General features: G+C 41.6%; 1 protein-coding gene across 1 annotated transcript in view; it reads right to left on the minus strand.

Moving 5' to 3' along the window:
• IMPG1 (interphotoreceptor matrix proteoglycan 1) overlaps positions 1–3,536 on the minus strand; it is a 180,081-nt gene extending 176,545 nt beyond the window's left edge. Inside the window, exon 1 of the mRNA XM_053286948.1 lies at positions 3,427–3,536. The gene's annotated coding sequence lies outside the window, so the exon portion shown is untranslated. The remainder of the gene's footprint in view (positions 1–3,426) is intronic.
• Positions 3,537–18,373: the final 14,837 nt, after the last annotated feature.

The following is an 18,373-nucleotide window of genomic DNA, read 5'->3' on the forward strand; positions in this document are numbered from 1 at the left end:
CTAAACACTTAATCTGTTAATGCTTTTTTGTGAAACAAGCTTCATTTTAACTTTGCAAGTTCTGCCTGTCCAGAATGTCCCTTTCTCATGTAAAATAATAATGACATTTGATTTGTAGACAGTTTCTGGCTATTTCTTATTCAGCTCACAGATTAGCTGTGGCCTTTTACAGACAGTAGCCTGTATATCTCTGCAGACTGCTGTTATTTACTCCCTCCTGTTGCTCTTGAAGTCCTTTGTTGAATGTGATGCTCTTAACCTTGAGGTTATGTTGTTGTCACTACTAAACATCATCAGTATTGTCTTTGGCATGGCATTAGTATAATTCAGTTAGTTATTTGGTTCCCTGCATCTCCAATATAACTTTATTAATTAAATGCATTTTATCTAAGGTCTTGACACTGGTGCATTTGTTATTCTTGTTTTGCTTGTGCAACATTATTCATGTTCATGAGCCCAGCAAACTGATGGCACAGAGATATTTATATCGTAAATCCTATTAATGTTCTTCCGAGTGTCCTTTCTCATATCAAGACTGGGACACTGACCAAGATTTGGAAGAGAAATGTAGGTTGAGCAAATATTTATCAAGTGCTCACACTGACTAGAATATAATTTTATGCCTTTCACTACGGTTCATCAATGACAGATGCATAGTGTCTGCCTTCTAAAAATTGTTCAGTAAACTGTGTGAAATTGTATAAAAAATTAAGCAGTAGGAATGTATCTTTTTCTCATTAGAGCTTTCCAATAAATGCTATCTGACTTCCAAGCCTATACTTTAACTCTCTGTCCACGATTCCAATGCTTTTTTTAAAAAAAAAATTCCCTTCTATGGTTGTTCTAGCTATTTTTAACAAAGCTGAAGCTCTTCTTCAAAGCTAGGTTGTAGTGTGGCTATAATTCATCTAACAAATGGTGGTGATGGACTTTTTCACATTCATGGTCATTCTGCCATTTCTAAAATGTTCTTAATTTGGTTGTCCTTGTTATGTATCACCTAAAAACAAAAGAATAGTGTTGTGCTCATTCACTTACAAGTTGCCCTATTCCTTACTTCAAAAACATGTTGTTCTGATGCAGAATACCTTTGGATTGAATACTTTCTAGGGCAATTTAAAAAGTATTTACACTAGGTATGTGCATGGAACTGGTGGGGGCCAGTACGAAGGCAGGGGTGGGATAACCCCTTCCTCCACTCCCCCCGTCACTCACTCCTTCCTCCACTTGCCCCCACCAGCACTCACTTGAAAACTGGTCCGGTGGGGCAGCAGTGTACTTCCCTGCTGCCCCGTCTACTCTTTGGACCGGAAGTAGGTGGAAGTAGTTTGCACTCGTGTGCACATCACGTTCATGCGCATGCATCAGGCACGAGCTACTTCCACCTACTTCCGGTCCGAAGAGTGGACTGGGCAGCAGGGAGGTACACTGCTGCCCCACTGGACCAGTTTTCAAGTGAGCACCATCAGCGGGGAAGTGGAGGGAAAGTAAGTGCACCCTTCCCAACCCTTAAAGTTATCCCATCCCCACCTTCGAACTGCCTGTGCTTGAACCTGTTCAGAGGCCCATAAAAGAGTCTCCGAACAGGTTAATGCACACCCCTAATTGAAACAGGACTTCTAAACAGGAAGTACAATTTGCTCACACTTCCTGTTTCAGCATTAAGCAAAAGAGTTGTCTATATCTGTGTTTCTCAATGTTTTTGGAGTCATGGACCAGTACATTATTTGTGCATAGTTTCCCAGACCAGCTGTTAGTAAGGCGGTCACCCCCCTCATCCCCACCCCCACCCCCTGGCACCATCAAAAAACAATTTCAGGCAGCTCTCTGGAGCTCATTTCCAGGCATTCCTCACTGCTGGACAATGTTCATTTCAAGGAAGTGAAATGAATGTTATGCAGCAGTGAGGACTGCCTAGAAATGAGCTCCCGAGAGCTTCCGGTGCCCACCACCAGCCTGTAATTGTTTTTGTTTTTTTTGAGGGGGGGGGGTATTAGTGATGCCTCACGGACCGGTACCCAATGCCATGCGGAACAACACCGGTCCACGGACCGGTGGTTGAGAAACACTGGTCTATATTTACATGTTATCTGGTTTAATGGGACTCTTATGTTGCATTCCTACATATATGCAAATGATAAGCATTAATAGATAGTTTTTGATGCAACAAAGATAAATGAAAGGAAGTTGGTTTATTGTTGCGATACAATCAATGTTCTAGTTTACTGGAGATGAACCTCTTTCTCCTGACATGATTATGTGGCTGAAGAGCCAAACATAAGACCTGCCAGACTATTGTATTATTCAAATCCTCTTTCCTTGCTGAGCATTATCTTCCTTGATACTATGGAAAGGAGGCACAACTTTGAAAGGAGAAATTACTATGCTGGCTTATGTGGGGTGAAACATACATTTATACACAGCAACTAGACAAGACTTCAACAGATGCTAGACAATGGCAAAGAAATGTGCAAGAATATGGTGTGAAGATAACTGGACTGTATGCAAGTAAAGAGAAGGTTCAAGCAGCTGCAAACATAAATTGCTGCTTTGCCAGTTTTAGATTTGTCCCTCTGGTGTTGCTTTAGAGTTCCTGCAGATAAACTCAGAAAGAATGCTGTCCTGATGGCCTACGGATGGTGCCAAAGCTGACTAAAGCACACTGCCAAATTGTTCCTATGTCCCCAGTATAACAGAGAGGAAGCTGATGAATAACAGCAAAAACCAGGGAGTAAAATAATGGTCCAAGAAACATAGTCTTTCCTCCAGCTATGCAATAAATTCCCCTTCATCTTCTGTTTCCACAAACCCCAACATCCAATGCAGAGTAATGGAGTAAACATAATTTTCAAATTTGTTACCCCATTACTCTACACTGAGTGCCAGCATTTGAGGGAAACTATTCAAAACTACTGGATGTTAGGTATTGTCAATAGTTACATACAAATAAGCAACAACAACAAAAAAGTGTGTGGGGAGTGGGGAGTGGAATATACTCAGGGTCACCAACTGGCTAGGAAAAAATCCCAGGCTGGCCTTTTTGGTCTCATTTGCAGATGTCTGCTATGCAGAAACCAACAGGTAAAGCTTTCATGGCCTTCTAATTGCTACAGATCAAATTGCTGCTAAAGGTACAGATAGAGGGTAAAGTTGGCAACTCTAAATATAACATTAGCATCCAAAAAGTCAAGTTTAATTTTGAGTCAGAGCAGTCCAGAATGTGCGTTGAATACTTGGACTCAGCTCTTGAATATGTGTTCTAACAAAAAGTAGTGCATGACATCCCTATTGTTGTATCGGTGTTGTATGTGTACAGATCTCTGTACACCCACACATGTTTTCATGTGAATGACTGTACCTGTTTTCATTTTAAACGTGAAGCTGGTACAGGCCCCTCAAATGCACGGTAGAGATAAGTGTACTTACCTAATTAACGCCTGGCGTAGTTTGGCTTCTAGATGCAAGGCCATATAGTGTCTACTCCACGGCTTTCCTCCTCAGAACAGCCCTTTTCTCACTCCCCCTCCCCACAACAGACTGTACATATCATCCTTCTCAGTAGCAACTCCAGAGTCCTCTCACAATCCTGGTCAACACTTTCCTCTTCCTTACAGTAACATAAAACCTGGAGCACTTCCTCCACCCTCCAACTTCTCTCAGCTGCTGGGGAAGCCCAGTTAAGGCTGGACATTGCGCTTTGGCACCATCTTCTGTTCACTGAGTTGCAAAGCAACACTGGACCACTCACTATTCATAAGAGTGTGCTGCTGCTTTCTCTGTTTCTTCAGATATATGATAGCTAAGCATTGTAAACCATGTTACACAATGCAAAGTGCTATAGAAATCATTTATAGAGAATAAGGTTCTTTCCCCTCACAAGTTCCATATCAACAATTGCCCAATCCCATCAACTCCAAGATACAATGTTAAGGTCCCTATGTTGGTATGAGTACACAGCTGGAAACCCCACACTGATGCTGGAACCTAAACCTAGGATAGGAACAGCAGCATTCCAAATCCTGGGCCACTGACTGTCCCTTTGCCCCTGTTGCAACATACTCATGCCACACAAAGACAATTACACTGCTTTGCAGGTGGGGAATAGATAGGATCTCCTTCACACACCTCCACAGCATTGTATGTGCCTCTCTGGCCCACAGGAGCCATAGTGTTGGAACCAAGCAACTATAGGCTGCTCCTCACCATCCCCACAACAGCAGGGAATCAGGAATTGGTAGGTTTGAGTGCCATGTGTGCTCCCGATTTCCCATCATAAGGATCCACAAATTTTCACCAATGCCAGATTGGCACCACACCAACCTGACATTGTCAATAACTGTAGATCAAATCCAAGATGACCAATCCCAGATAAATTTTGGGTTAGCATGGTGCCAGTCCAACTTCAAGAAACATTTATGAGTTCTTTCAACTGAAGATTGGGAGCATTCATGGCATGCAAATCTCCTGGTTCCCAGTCAGGCAGCTTCACACAGATTGTGAGAACCTGTCTCATGAGTGGTTGAAGCACTTTACACGAGACATAGCCCAGTGGGAAAGCATAAGATTTTTATATGCAGAAGGTCCTAAGCTCAACCCCAGCCTTTCCAGCTGAAGGTTATGAAGTATCCCGTCTGAGAGAGATGTTTGCCTGAGAGCCTGGAGAGCTGCTGCTACAATATTGGTATATACAATCTACCCAATATTGGGCTAGGTGGACCAAGGGTCCAACACCACAGAAGGAAGCTCTGTTGGTTATTCTCACCACAGTTAGAAAGATTTGACAGAAATCTGTCAGACACATTGATGGTGTTTCCATACCTCCACGTTCTCCAAAGCCCTTTGAAGATGGAAAGAAATGTTGTAAGAAGCAGCAGGCAATATTATTTTCCCTACATTAATGAGAGGAAGCAATATACTTGTCCCTTCCACATTATGGAAGGGAGTGGCTCACAGTCCAAGAATAGATTTACACAGATTACTTACTGTCTGTGTAGATGTCCACACAAAAGCTCAAGATACTACACTGAATTAAAAACAAAACAAAGCCAAGCAAAACACGTTTGAAAGTGAAAGGTACAATCAAATGATGACCCAATTAGAAGCCAGTAGATGACCCAACCTAGGCCAGTAGGTACCAGGGACACACACATAAAGATCCTCCCTTCCTGCCACCTTTCTAGCTAGTTCTGCTCGCAGAAGCAAACCTTGTTTGGCTGGCTCATTTCTAGACAAAGGGGACTAATTTAAATACTTGATTTAAATCGCTAGAAGAGTGGCTGATTTCAACAACAGATTTACTGAAAGCCTCAAACTTTCTAATTTGTTTGCTTCCTAAATAAGCACATAGACTAAATGGTCCCTATGCCACCCAGCATACTCTAAAACCTTTTGCACAATAGAATATATATATGCTTAAGAGTAATTGTAAAATTAAGGATTTTCATTTGATTAAGAACACAAGAACAGCTCTTCTGGATCAGGAGTCCAGCATCCTGTTTCACACAGTGGCCAGCCTGATGCCTCTGGGAAGCCCACAGGCAAGAGCTGAAGACATACCCTCTCTCCTGCTCTTGCTACCCTGCAACTGATATGTAGAGGCATCTTAACTCTGAGGCTGGAGGTGGCCTATGGCCCTCAGACTAGTAGCCATTACTTTTCCTCCATGAATTTATCTAAACCCTTCTTAAAGCCCTCTAGGCTGGTGGCTGTCACTACATCTTGTGGCAGAGAATTCCATAGGTTAAGTATGCATTGTGTGAAAAGGTGCTTCCTTTTGTTGGTCCTAAACTTCTTGGCAATCAGTTTCATGGGATGACCCTTGACTCTAGTGTTAGGTGAGAGGGAGAAAAATTTCTCTCTCTCCACATCATGCATAATAGTATAGACCTCTGTCATGAAGGTCTTCAGCTGTCTTTATTCTAAACTAAAAAGGCTAGGCTCCTGATCATCTTGGTTGCCCTCTTCTGTACCTTCTCCAGTTCTATAATGTCCTTTTTGAGGTATGGTGACCTTTTGATAAGGTATGTACACAATACTCCAAATGTTTCTGCACCATAGATTTGTATAAGGGCATTATGATATTAGCAGTTTTATTTCCAATCCGCTTCCTAATGATTCCAAGCATGGAATTAGCCTTCTTCACAGCTGCCACACATTGTGTTGACACTTTCAACAAGCTGTCCACCACAACCCCAAGATCCCTGGATAATCACGGGCAGCTCAATCCAAATATATGCAAATTTGGTTTTTTTGTCCCAATATGCATCACTTTACACTTGCTAACACTGAATTGCATATACCATTTTGTTGCCCTCTCTCCCAGTTATGTCCCAATATGCATCACTTTACACTTGCTAACACTGAATCACATTTGCCATTTTGCCGCCCACTCCTGCAGAGAGATCCTTTTGGAGCTCCTTGCAATCTGTTTTGGATTTGACTACCCTAAATAGTTTGTCATCTAATGTGGCCACCTTGCTGCTGACTGCAACTTCTAGATCATTTATGAATAAATTAAAAAGCACTGGTTGCTGTACAGATCCCTGTGGGGCCCCATTTCTTACTTCCCTCCATTTAGAGAACTGTCAATTAATACTTAACCGCTGGTTCCTGTCCTTCAACCAGTTACTAATCCACAAATGAACCTGTCCCCTGATCCCATGACCGCTAAGTTTTCTCAAGAGTCTTTGATGAGGAGCTCTGTCAAAAACTTTTTGAACGTTCAGGTATACTATGTCAACTCGATTACATGTTCTTGGGTACATGTAAGCACAGTAAGCAAGAAAGAAAGTAGACAAGAAGGAAAAATGTCCAGAACTTTCAAGAAAGAATTACAGGTGGATTCTTGACAGGTAAGTGTTTCTCTGTGTCATGGAAAATGAATGCCAATGCTGTTTGGTTAGCAGACTCTAAATATTTATAACTTGCACAGTGATAAATACAATTAATGACTCATTGTGTCATATTTACAATGCTTGACTTCAAGGGTCATATTTTTGCCCTTAGCCTATTTTCCAGTAACTCAGGATTCCTCAAACAGTATTTTCTGTCATGTGGTAGACCACCAACTATTCAAACAAAAACAACAAAAGACATTGTGAATAATGTTTGCAATTAATTTTCAGTAATAAATTGGTTTAATTAAAATTAGAATTAACCTATGTCAGCTAAAAATATCTGGAGAAGGATAAAAAATCAACATTGCTTAGGGAAGAAGAGTGCCATCACACAATTCTTTCTTGTTTCTAAAAGTGTCACATGAGGGACTGGCGGATGACATAGTTTTCGTCTAGTCAGGTGTTCATAAGTTAGCCATGACTAATTCCCATTGGCTGATAAGTTGTGCAGTCCTAAGACCAGTGTTTCCAGGAGCTCTGGGAGCTGCGATATTCTCAGCACTACAGGCCAAAACTTCCATTCCCAGTACTCACTGCAACAGGCCCACAACAGCAGGCCAAGCATCAGAGAGGGAAAAGACATCCCTCTATTCTGCTGGGAGGAAGGCAGACATTAAAAGCCAAGCTGGAGAACAACTTCTGGAGCCTAATGTTTGCCTCACAATTGGAGGCAAGCATGTCAAACCTGCTGGGTTTAATTTCAGAGCTGTGCTCAGATAATATTAAGCAGCATCTAATATCAATCTTTAGTAAGGGAAGAAATACAAAAGATGACAAATCAAATTACCCTTTAATTTCTCTACAGAGAAGTTTCAGAAATTATATTGTTAAGGGAAAGTAAGGATGCATGACAAATGAAACATTCTATTAATATTTTAAAACCTAGTAAAGCAACAGGCTGTGATTTGATATATAAGATTATCTCTCTGGTCGCATTCCTAATAGACCTGGCCGTGAAATGCCTTATATGGCTAATAAGAGTCATGCATATCCTGGAAATATTTATTAAAAACAAACAAGTAAAACCATGGATTTTATTTTAATGTAAGAAACACCCATCTCCCGTGAAATTCTTTACAACAGGGGTTCTCAAACTTGGGCCCCTAGATATTATTGGACTATGACTCCCATCATCTCCAGCCACATTGGCCTTCTGGGGATGATAGGAGTTCTCATCTAACAGTATCTGGGGACCCAAGTTTGAGAACGTCTGCCTTACAACAATTCCTACTCAATGTGGGTTTATTTCTTGTCGAGCAGTTGTAATTTTTTCTGACGCTGGTACTGTTCTGCCCAACCTCCTGAAGCTTGCCAGTTAAGCTGACATTCTCGTGAATGAAAGCCTCGAGGAACCTTCTCCTCTGCTTACAGAAACAGATGTTACAAACTCACTAATCCACAGTTTGAGCAGATTATTGTGGCCAATCAGATTAGCAACTGGGAGTGAAAATAGCTTATTTGTCTGAAGAAAGTGGAAGCTCATCTTATATTAAAAACATGTATTTATTATTTGCTTTAGTTATTTATACAGTGCTTTTCTTAGGTGCCCAAAGTACTTCACATACCTCAACTCAGTTATCCTTTTTATAAAGCAGCATTGTTATAGATGGGAGAGGGGCAAAGGGATGAGGCTGAAAGAGAGCTGTATTTCTGAAAGTGCACAGCAAGTTCATAACTGAATTGATATTTGAAAGATCGTGCTATTAACCACTGTACCACAACAGATTGTAAAAATGGCTCCATAATGCATTGTTCTTAGTGCCATTAAGAGCACTATTATGAAGTCAGGCACTACACAAAAAAATGGTAGAGGAATCACACTGAGGCAAAAGAAATCCTAACTTCACATATACACAGGGTCTGAGCTGTTGATGTTACACCCCACCCCCCGTAGAGAGATCTTGGGGCATTGGTCAATGAAAACATCAACGCAGGATGTGGCAGCTGTAACAAAGGCAAAATCCATGCTGGGATAATTATGAAAGGAATTTAAAATAAAACTGCTAATATTATAATGCCCTTATACAAATCTGTGGTGTGGTTTCCAGACTAAAAAACACACCCACACCCACAAATTTGCCCCCAAATCTTGAAAACAGGCCAAATAAAGTGCCCTACCATGCTCTGCGGCCATAAGGAGTCCAAGGATACCCCACAGAAGTGCAAAAGTCCCCCAAATTTGGCTTTAAATTGTATTTTGTTTTGTTTTTAACACAAATGAGCCATAAAATGGCTCCCACACTCAAAATGGTGGAGGTAATTTCCGACCACCCCCAACCTTTTGAGATGCAGAATTAACCCCTTTTTGGATAGATATTTTCCATGTATGCCAAGGTTGGGTGTCCATTATCTGACTGTGGATACTTGAAACCACTGATAGCGAGTCAGCAGATGATGAGGTATTATAGAGCTGGAAAACATAGAGAAGATGGCAACCAAAATGATGAGGGGGCTAAAACATCTTCCTTGCAAGGAAAGGCTACAATGTTCAAAGCTTTTTAGTTTAGCAAAAAGGTGACTAAGAAGGGAGGACATAACTAAGGCTTATAAAATTAGTCATGTTGTGGGGGAAGTGGGGAGAGTTTTACTCCCTCTCACAACACTAGAACCTGGGGTCATCCTATGAAATTGGTTTGTAGGAGATTTAGAATGGACAAAAGGAAGTACTTCTTCACACACCACATCATTATGGCTTTAAAAGGGGATTTGACAAATTCATGAAGAACAAATCTATCAATGGCTTTTTAGTATTGATGGCTGTATGCTACTTTCACATTCAGAGGCGGTATAGCTCTGAATACCAGTTGAAGGTGAGCAATGGTAGGCATGGCAGCATGTCTTCATCTCTTGCTTCTGGGCTTCCCAAAGGCATATAATTGGCCAATGTGGGGAATAGGATGCTGGACTAGATAGGCCTTAGTCTGACCAAGCCAGGTTCCTCTTATGTTTGGATGAAATCATCTCAATGTACAGACGTCATCTGGCTGATGATCACTGTTGGAAAAGGACTGTTGACAAATCCGTGGGCTGATCCAACAAGGCAAATGTGTTGCTGCTGTTATTATTATATGCTGATTGCTCTCCACTTTCCTGAATGAGAATTTTCAAAGGCAGTGCTATGCATTTGTGACTCCTTTTAGTTCTCATTCTGTGTATGTATATGTAAAGGTTTGTATATGCATAGATGTGTATGAGACCTTTTCCAAGTTCTTATGGGTACATCTTTCAAACAGGGAAACCACTTCCTACTCCACTGATAAAACATCAGCTGAACTCTCTGGACTATTAACTAGCAATCTGCTTAATAGAGGACACTATTATTTATTAATAAAGTGCCTAAAACAGCTAAACACTGCAAGAGATTAAAAAACACAGGCCCTGCCTACAGGATAACAATCTAATTAAAGATGCAATATATTTAAGAGGAAAGAGAATGGAAGTAAAAGGAGCTTGTGGGTAAAATGGAGCTTGTGTTGTGTAGGGAAAAGGAAACCCTTCTCTGCTTATCTCGGAACTTGTCTGTGTGCAGGGAACAGGCTTACAGCATAATATACAAAACTAGTTTTAGATGTATACATGGCACACATTTGCTAGAATAAACTCAATATCTGCATCTAAATTGTAAAGCACATTCTCTGGAAAGCAGCAGATCTAATCTGCTAAAAGGGATATAGGTACAGGCAATGCAAATATAAGATAGCAATCACCATTTTCAGAGAGGATGGATTATCATCTGCATCCACAAAAGGGTTCCTTGAGGTTTTCAGAAGACATTTCTGATCTGATTGCCAGCATTTATGCACCCTAATGAATTAATTCCCACATGGGATTATTGAAGAGCTGCTCATTAAAAACCAAACCAAACTGACAGCCATATGTGCCTAGAATTATCTGCAGGGCAAATTATGATTGGGCAAAGTGCAATAAAACTGAAAATAACTTACATGTGTATGATTCAAATGCTGCTTCAGTAAGCATATTTATTTGCAATGATGTCCCACAGACAATAGTTGGTTTGTTTCTGAGTAAATAGCATTAGGTTTGGGCTGCAAATATAATTTAGAAATGGAGGGGTGGGGGGAGCAGGAGGGTTGCTGAATGCTGATCTCAAAAGCAGTGCCCCTACTGGGAGGGGCATGCGTGAAACCTTGCAGGTATGGAAGATGCCGAGGCAGAATCAGACAGAATCTGGGGATTACAGGTGGAGCCTGGCAGACTACCATGTTTATTGGCCTCAGCACCCAATACTGGTTTGCTGAGTGAACCTCTGGCCGATTGGCAAAGATGACACCTTTGGAAGGTTGCTCAATATATAAGAAACTTCTACTGGAGTTGGACTACCTGTTTTTATACCAGTCTGCCTGGGTGTTACAATCAGCCTCTACGGATCTCCCTCTCCCATCTGAAGTGCAAAGGATGGGGACCTGTGAGAGGGCCTTTTCTGTGGTGGCGCCCCATTTGTGGAACCCCCTTCCGCAGAGAAGTGTGCTTGGAGTTCTGCCTGCGTTCGCTTTGGCACGCACTGAAAACCTTTATGGGGTCTTTTCTGTAGTCGCTCCTGGGCTATGGAGTGCGCTCCCTATAGATATTTGCGGTTTAACATCTTTACCAGCCATGCAAAGAGCCCTTTAGACACATTTTTTGTAACCCAGGTTTTTAGTAACCTCTGAATGTAGGGGTTTTTTTTGTTTTTTTTTTTAAAAACTGTTTTAACAGTTTGTTTTATTTTGTTTTTATTGTGTTTATTTTTGTGAATTGCCTAGAGCCTTTGGAGTCAAGTGGTATATAAATTAAATTAAATTAAATAAATAAATAATAACAAATATTTGCCCAGGCTTTTTAATATAGTGTACTTTATTGGCTCCTGTTGCATGGTGCTGAATATTATTCAATGCTGGATCCACAATCCAGACTACATTAATCATGATGAAATTCTATTGAAATTAGTGGGACTTCAGTTAGTAATGACTGCCTTTTCTTATTTATTTTAGTGGTGCTCAGTCATGACTAACTTAGTCTGGTTCTTGCCCATTGCTTATTTTCACATCGTTAGCTGCCCTGGGAAGATGTGTTTGTGGCCGGGGTGTGTGTGTGTGTGTCAGGGTTAGAGTTCTCTGGGTAAACAGAATTAAAATCTTTCCATTCCTCTTTATCAGCTTGGTGGCACTTAAGATAAAGACTGCTTTGTTTTATAATAAACTTTTCACCCATCTGTAGCCAACAGCTAAACTTTTTATTAGATAATACTTAATGTTACATTTTTTATACAAGCAAATAGCCATGGATACAATTTCTTGAGATAATATAGTCACATAGAAAAGAAGATGGGGTTGCAAGAACAGTGAGAGGATACCCTGATAGGCAAGTCCTACTGAGCATTCAATTTAGGACGCCAGGTGAGGAGAAAGTCTAAAAAGTCCAAGGGCCTTTTCCCTAGGTGTGGCTGTGGGTCCACACCAGTCTTCTTCTGCTGACTGCAGCTCTGGTCTTGGATACTTAGCAGTGAGGTTTTTTCACTGAGTCTAGGATTCCTTTGTGGGTGGTGTCTGCAGAAGCTGCTGGTGTAGTCAACTGCTGGTATGGTTGGTACAGTTCATTTTAGCATGCAGGAATATTACAGAGTATTTTCTCGAAGCATGGGGTTACATACATGCAGGGCAAAAGGAATATAAGAAACAAATGGTCTGAGCTAATCAGTCTGGAGCGCATACTGGAAGACATTTGCAAAGGTCTTCTCCAGTTCTATGTGTTTGTGGATTGGACAGATGTTCTAGTATTCCTGGTCGTGTGTAATATGTGTTCCATGTTAAAGGGTTTCCTTCATTACATGCTTAAAGCATAAAATGTCTCTAGCAAATAACATCCTTATCTTAAACTATGAACCCTTGGGAAAGCTTCATTAGTCTAGCAGCATTTTCTATAACATGGAACATAGGAAGCAGCCTTATACTGAGTAAGTTGGACCATTGGTCCATCTAGCTCAGTATTGTCACTGGCAGCAGCTCTCCAAGTTTTCAGGCAGGATTCTCACCCAGATCTACCTGGAGACACCAGGGAGTGAATCTGGCATCTTTAGCATACAAGCAGATGCTCTACCATTGAGCTACAGCCCTGTCCCCTGATGGAAATACCTCACAACAGACAGCATGTAGTCAGAGTGCTGGACTAAGACAAGGGAGACTCGAGTTCAAATCGCCATTCGGCCATGATACTTGCTGGGTGATTCTGGGCCAGTCATTTCTCTCTCAGCCTAACCTACTTCACAGGGTTCTTGTGAGGAGAAACTTAACTATGTATACTGCTCTGGGCTCCTTAGAGGAAGAACGGAATATAATTTTTTTTAAAAAAACAAACACAAATAAATAAATAAATAAATAAGCAAGCAAGCAAGCAAACTAGGGTGGACCCTGCTTAGCAAAGGGGACAATTCATGTTTGGCACCACAAGACCAGCTCTCCTCCCCATGGTTATGCTGTGCTATATACTTCCTTATATGAATGGGTTATACATAGCTGCAGAAATTATTTATAATTTTTGTATAGTGCCCCAAATGTACAGTTTGGGTAACAATCAACATAAAACAAACAAAACAAAAATCAAAACATTAAAACAGTTTAAAACCACAATTCTAATTAAAAAGCTTGAGTGAATAAATGTGTCTTTACGGACTTTTAAATAGCTGTCAGAGATGGGAAGGCTCTTATTTCAGCAGGGAGCGCATTCTAGTCTTGAGGCAGCAACAGAGAAGGCCTGTCTATGGGTCAGAAAAGCTGGTGGCAACAAACTTCTCCTGATGATCTGAATGGGCAGTGAGGCTCATAGTAAAGAAGATGCTCTCATAAATAACCTGGGCTTAAGCCATTTAGTGCTTTATAGGTAACAACCAGAAACTTGTTTTTGCCCAGAAACATATTGGTAGCTTATGTAGTTCTTTTAATATAGGAGTAATATGGTTTCTCCAAGATGGTCCGGAGACCAACCTGGCTGCTGCATTTTGCACCAGCTGCAGTTTCTGGACTATGTACAAAGGCAACTCCACATAGAGCACATTGCAATAGTCAAGTCTGGAGATTACCAACATATGTACTACTGTTCTTAGGTTGTTTGTCTCAAGAAACTGATGAAGCTGGGTGCTTTCCAGCCTCACTGCTCAACAGCAGCAAAATGCCTCAGTTCAGGCAAGTCACACTGAAAATGTGAACATCAGGGGGAGCAGTCACACAGCAACTAACAGCCCCCCAAACAGCAATTTCCTTACGCCGGATATACAATGTCCTAGCTCTATATTGCAGCGATTAAATTTGAGACAAGGTATTGGCAATGTGAACAGCATCCTGCTGTCAGCGTAGGGACTGCAGTGTCACAATGCAGGAAGTGTGAAAGCACACTTCCGAGATCCGACATGACCCTGTTACAAAGTTCAAACTGGAAAGCACCTTGGCATAGCAGCCAAAGCTGAATCATCACCTCTGGCCACTGCCTCAACCTGAGACACCAGGAAGAGGTTTGGATCCAGAAGCACTCCCAGACTGCATACCTGTTTCTTCTGGGGGAGTGTAACCCATCCAGGACAGGCAGATCAAAGTAGCTGCTGAAGTAGTTTGCTGGCAGGACTTGTCAGTGACTGGCAGAAAAATTGAGAGGGGAGAGGACAGCGTTCCCTTACCAGTAACCAAAAACAAGAGGTAGTAGTGGATGAAGGAAGAGTTGTGTGCAATTGTGCATGTGTGCAGTTGCTGATTGGTTGGCTGAGATATCAGCACCTAGGTCCAGTCCAAAGCTAGTCAGACAGTAAGCACATGCTATTATGGTACTGACTGAGACACCTCCTGCGTCCACCAACAGCTCCTGATGGTTTCTGCTAACAATATGTTTTCTCCCACCAGCTCAGATTGGCCTGGAGCTGTTATTTGAACCCAGATGACTGAGGCCCCAGTGGATTTTTGAAACATATTTGGATATGAACAGTATGTGCTATACATCTCATTAAGCCATAGTCCAAATTTATACAGATATAAATTCCCCAGGGAATCTGCAAATGTTTATAATGCTTATGGGTCATGTTGGTCTGTATTAAAAACCCCACATAATGTGAAACAATTGTAACTTATTTCCTCATGCCAAACCTTGTGAACTTGGATGCTGGACGATGTTATGAGTCTTGATATTACTTGTCAGCATGTACTTAAATATTACTCCCCCCAGCTTCATTTTAATTATATGCTTTCAGTGGGGTTCAGTGACAATACTGAAAATAAATTTTAAACTTTACATTATTCTCTAATTATTTGCATTTAAAATTCATACAATAACAGTGGGCATCTAAGAGCCAACGTTCAATTATTTTGAATAACATAGCAAAAGTTTGCCCATATCTATTATTGGGCAATTATTGCTAGGGAGAGAAATCATTTTACTCTGTTGATAGTGGTATGGCTATACTTGATGTAATTTTGAATTTCTTAATAAAAGAAGTCTAAAAATCTATACTGTTACCATAGGCAGTGGCTTAACTGACCAGCAAGAGATCTATCTGGAACAATTTAGATTAGCATAACAATTACCACAGAACCATCAGTTTCAACTATTTGAAAGATGAATTCAATGAATCTGTCCACCATGTCATCCACTGTGTATAAATACAGCTAAGCTGCAAAGTCATCCTTGCCAATTGCGAGGGTTCTGTTCATGTAAACTCTCGCAGTTGGCGAGCCATTGAAATGAATGGGAAACAGGGGATTAGGGGAGCTGAGATAATGAAAAGACAAAAATAAAGGAAAAATCCCCAAAAAACCAGCAAACCTCCCCCACCAACAATCCCTTAATATCACCAAGAGTCACCCAGAGGAATGAGCAGATTGAACCTCTGGAAATTTTTTGAACCCCCCAAATCACTCAAAGGCACTTTAAATCGTGAGGAGTGGGCAAGGGCCAGTAAAAGAAATGAGCGGATTGAACCTCTGAACCCCTGCAAAATGCTAAAAAAACCTCACCAACCATGGATACTTGGGTTATGGTTGGTGAGACCGGACACAATTTCCTGTTTGCAGATACTCAAAACAGCAGTTGGTGAGGAATGACTGTACATTATTCTTTTCAAAAGATACATGATACCTTGACAGAAAGTAATACATGAGGACCTCATTAACCACAGATCCTACACTCGTGGTTTCACATACCTGCAGTTGGGTAATTAGCACCTGACCTTGGTATATGTGGGGAAAAAATGGGGGAGGGGGAAGCTTTACACCTGCATATCTGCAGGTCGGGGGGAGGGTGACCAGAAATGAACTCAGAGGCCATTTCCAGCCACCATTTTGTGTTTGGGAGCTTTTTTATGGCTCAATTAGTTGAAAAAATGGGGCAAAAATCACAATCTTTGGCTGATATTTGCCCCCCTGGATGCCCTGGACCACTCTGCAGCATAGTAGGGTACTCTTTGGGGTGGTTTTGGGGGGAAATGGAGGCAAAGCCCATGGTTTTTGGCAATTTTGAGCAGTCCAGGAACCTAACCCTTCCTCTGTTTCCATAGACCTAATGCTTTGTTATTCATGGATTCACTATCCACACCCCCTTGCATGGAACAAAACCCCCGTGAATAATAGGGTTCTCCTATAGCCATGGAAGGGGGATATTTGAGCCCACTCCTTCTCTTTTTATTGACAGGCCACTAGGTACTATGCAATAAAAAACCTGCCTTTACTGAATCAGACCAAAAGGTTCATCTAGTTCAGTACTGTTGACTGGTAGTAGATTTTCAAGGACAGGTTTAACAGCTACCTGCCTAGATGATAATTATTCTTAAATAGAGATGCCATGGATTGAATTTCAAACCTCATACATGTGAAGTATAAAGTCCAGTAATGAAATATCATGTCACCATATTATACTTGATGTATGTGCAATCTACGTACAGCACATGCACATACAAATCTGTATATGTTTACACTCATTCACATGTTATGTTTAAAACACACATAGTAGTAAATTTGCTATTTTCTACTATGTAGAAAACCTTTTCTGAGGTGTGAATTCTCATTCTATCATAGCAAATGAGATATTTTTCAATTAAACAACTCTCATGACCCCACTTTCACTTTTTCACACTTTCCTTTACAATGAATAATATGAGGAAGTAATCAATTTAGCACACTTCACCTTATGAAGACAAACCTCATACAAATAAATTCACCATAATTCACCCCTCTGCCCAATCACTCTTAAATTGGGGATGGGTGGTAGCCTCCAGCCATTAGGCACTATCTACCAGCCCACCCCACTCCTTTGGGGCAGATCCACTTTCTGCCCCCAATCTGCCCCAAAGACACCCAAACTTCAAAAATTCTCAAAAAATCAGCCCTCTGCCCAATCCCCCTGAAATTGGGGTGGTAGCCTCCACCCATTAGGCACTACCACCCCACCCCACTATTTTGGGGCAGATCCACTTTCTGCCCCCAAACTGCCCCAAAGTCACTAAAACTTCAAAAATTCTCAAAAAATCAGCCCTTTGTCCAACCCCCCTGAAATTGGGGTGGTAGCCTCCACCCATTAGGCACTACCACCCCACCCCACTATTCTGCCCCAGGCCCCACTTTCTGCCCCAATATGCCCCAATCTGCCCCAAAGACATGAAATTTTCAGAAATTTACCAAAAATCAGCCCTTTGCCCAATCCCCCTGAAATTGGGGTGGTAGCCTGCACCCATTAGGCACTACCACCCCACCCCACTCCTTTTGCCCAGATCCCATGCTATGCCCCCGAACTGCCCCAAAGTCACTAAAACTTTAAAAAATCGCCAAAAATCAACCGTGAACCGAATCACCCGAATTCTTTGTGCCCGAAATTCGGGTGATTCGGCTCGTGCCCGAAAAATATTGGGAGACATCGGGGGTGATTCAGTTCAGCCCCGAATCACCCAAAATTGTTCGTTTCGGGCACAGATTGTTCTGTGCCCGAAATTTTTTGCACATCCCTAGTGCTAACATGAACATAAGAACAGCCCTGTTGGATCAGGCCAAGGACCCACCAGATGCCACTGGAAGCCTACAGACAGAAGTTGGGGGCATGCCCTCCCTCTTGCTGTTACTCCCCTGCAACTGGTACTCAGAGGCATCCTTCCTTTGAGGCTAGAAGTGGCCTATAGCCCTCCGACAGGTAGTCATTGATAGACCCCTCTCCTCCATAAAGTTATCCAAACCCCTCTGAAAGCCATTCAGGTTGTTGGTTGTCATAACAGCTTTTGGCAGAGAATTCCACAAGTTGATTATGTATTATGTGAAAAAAATACATCTGTTTGCTGGTCCTAAATTTCCCGGTAATCAATTTTATGGGATGACCCCTGGTTCTAGTGTTATGTAAGAGGGAGAAAAATTTCTCTATCCACTTTCTCCACACCATGCATTATTTTATAGACTTCTATCATATCTCTCCTCAGGTGTTGTAGCCTTGCCTCATAAGAAAGATGCTCTAGGCCCCTG

This window comes from Hemicordylus capensis, chromosome 1, assembly GCF_027244095.1.
Source record: "Hemicordylus capensis ecotype Gifberg chromosome 1, rHemCap1.1.pri, whole genome shotgun sequence".
In the NCBI taxonomy this organism is placed as follows: domain Eukaryota; kingdom Metazoa; phylum Chordata; class Lepidosauria; order Squamata; family Cordylidae; genus Hemicordylus; species Hemicordylus capensis.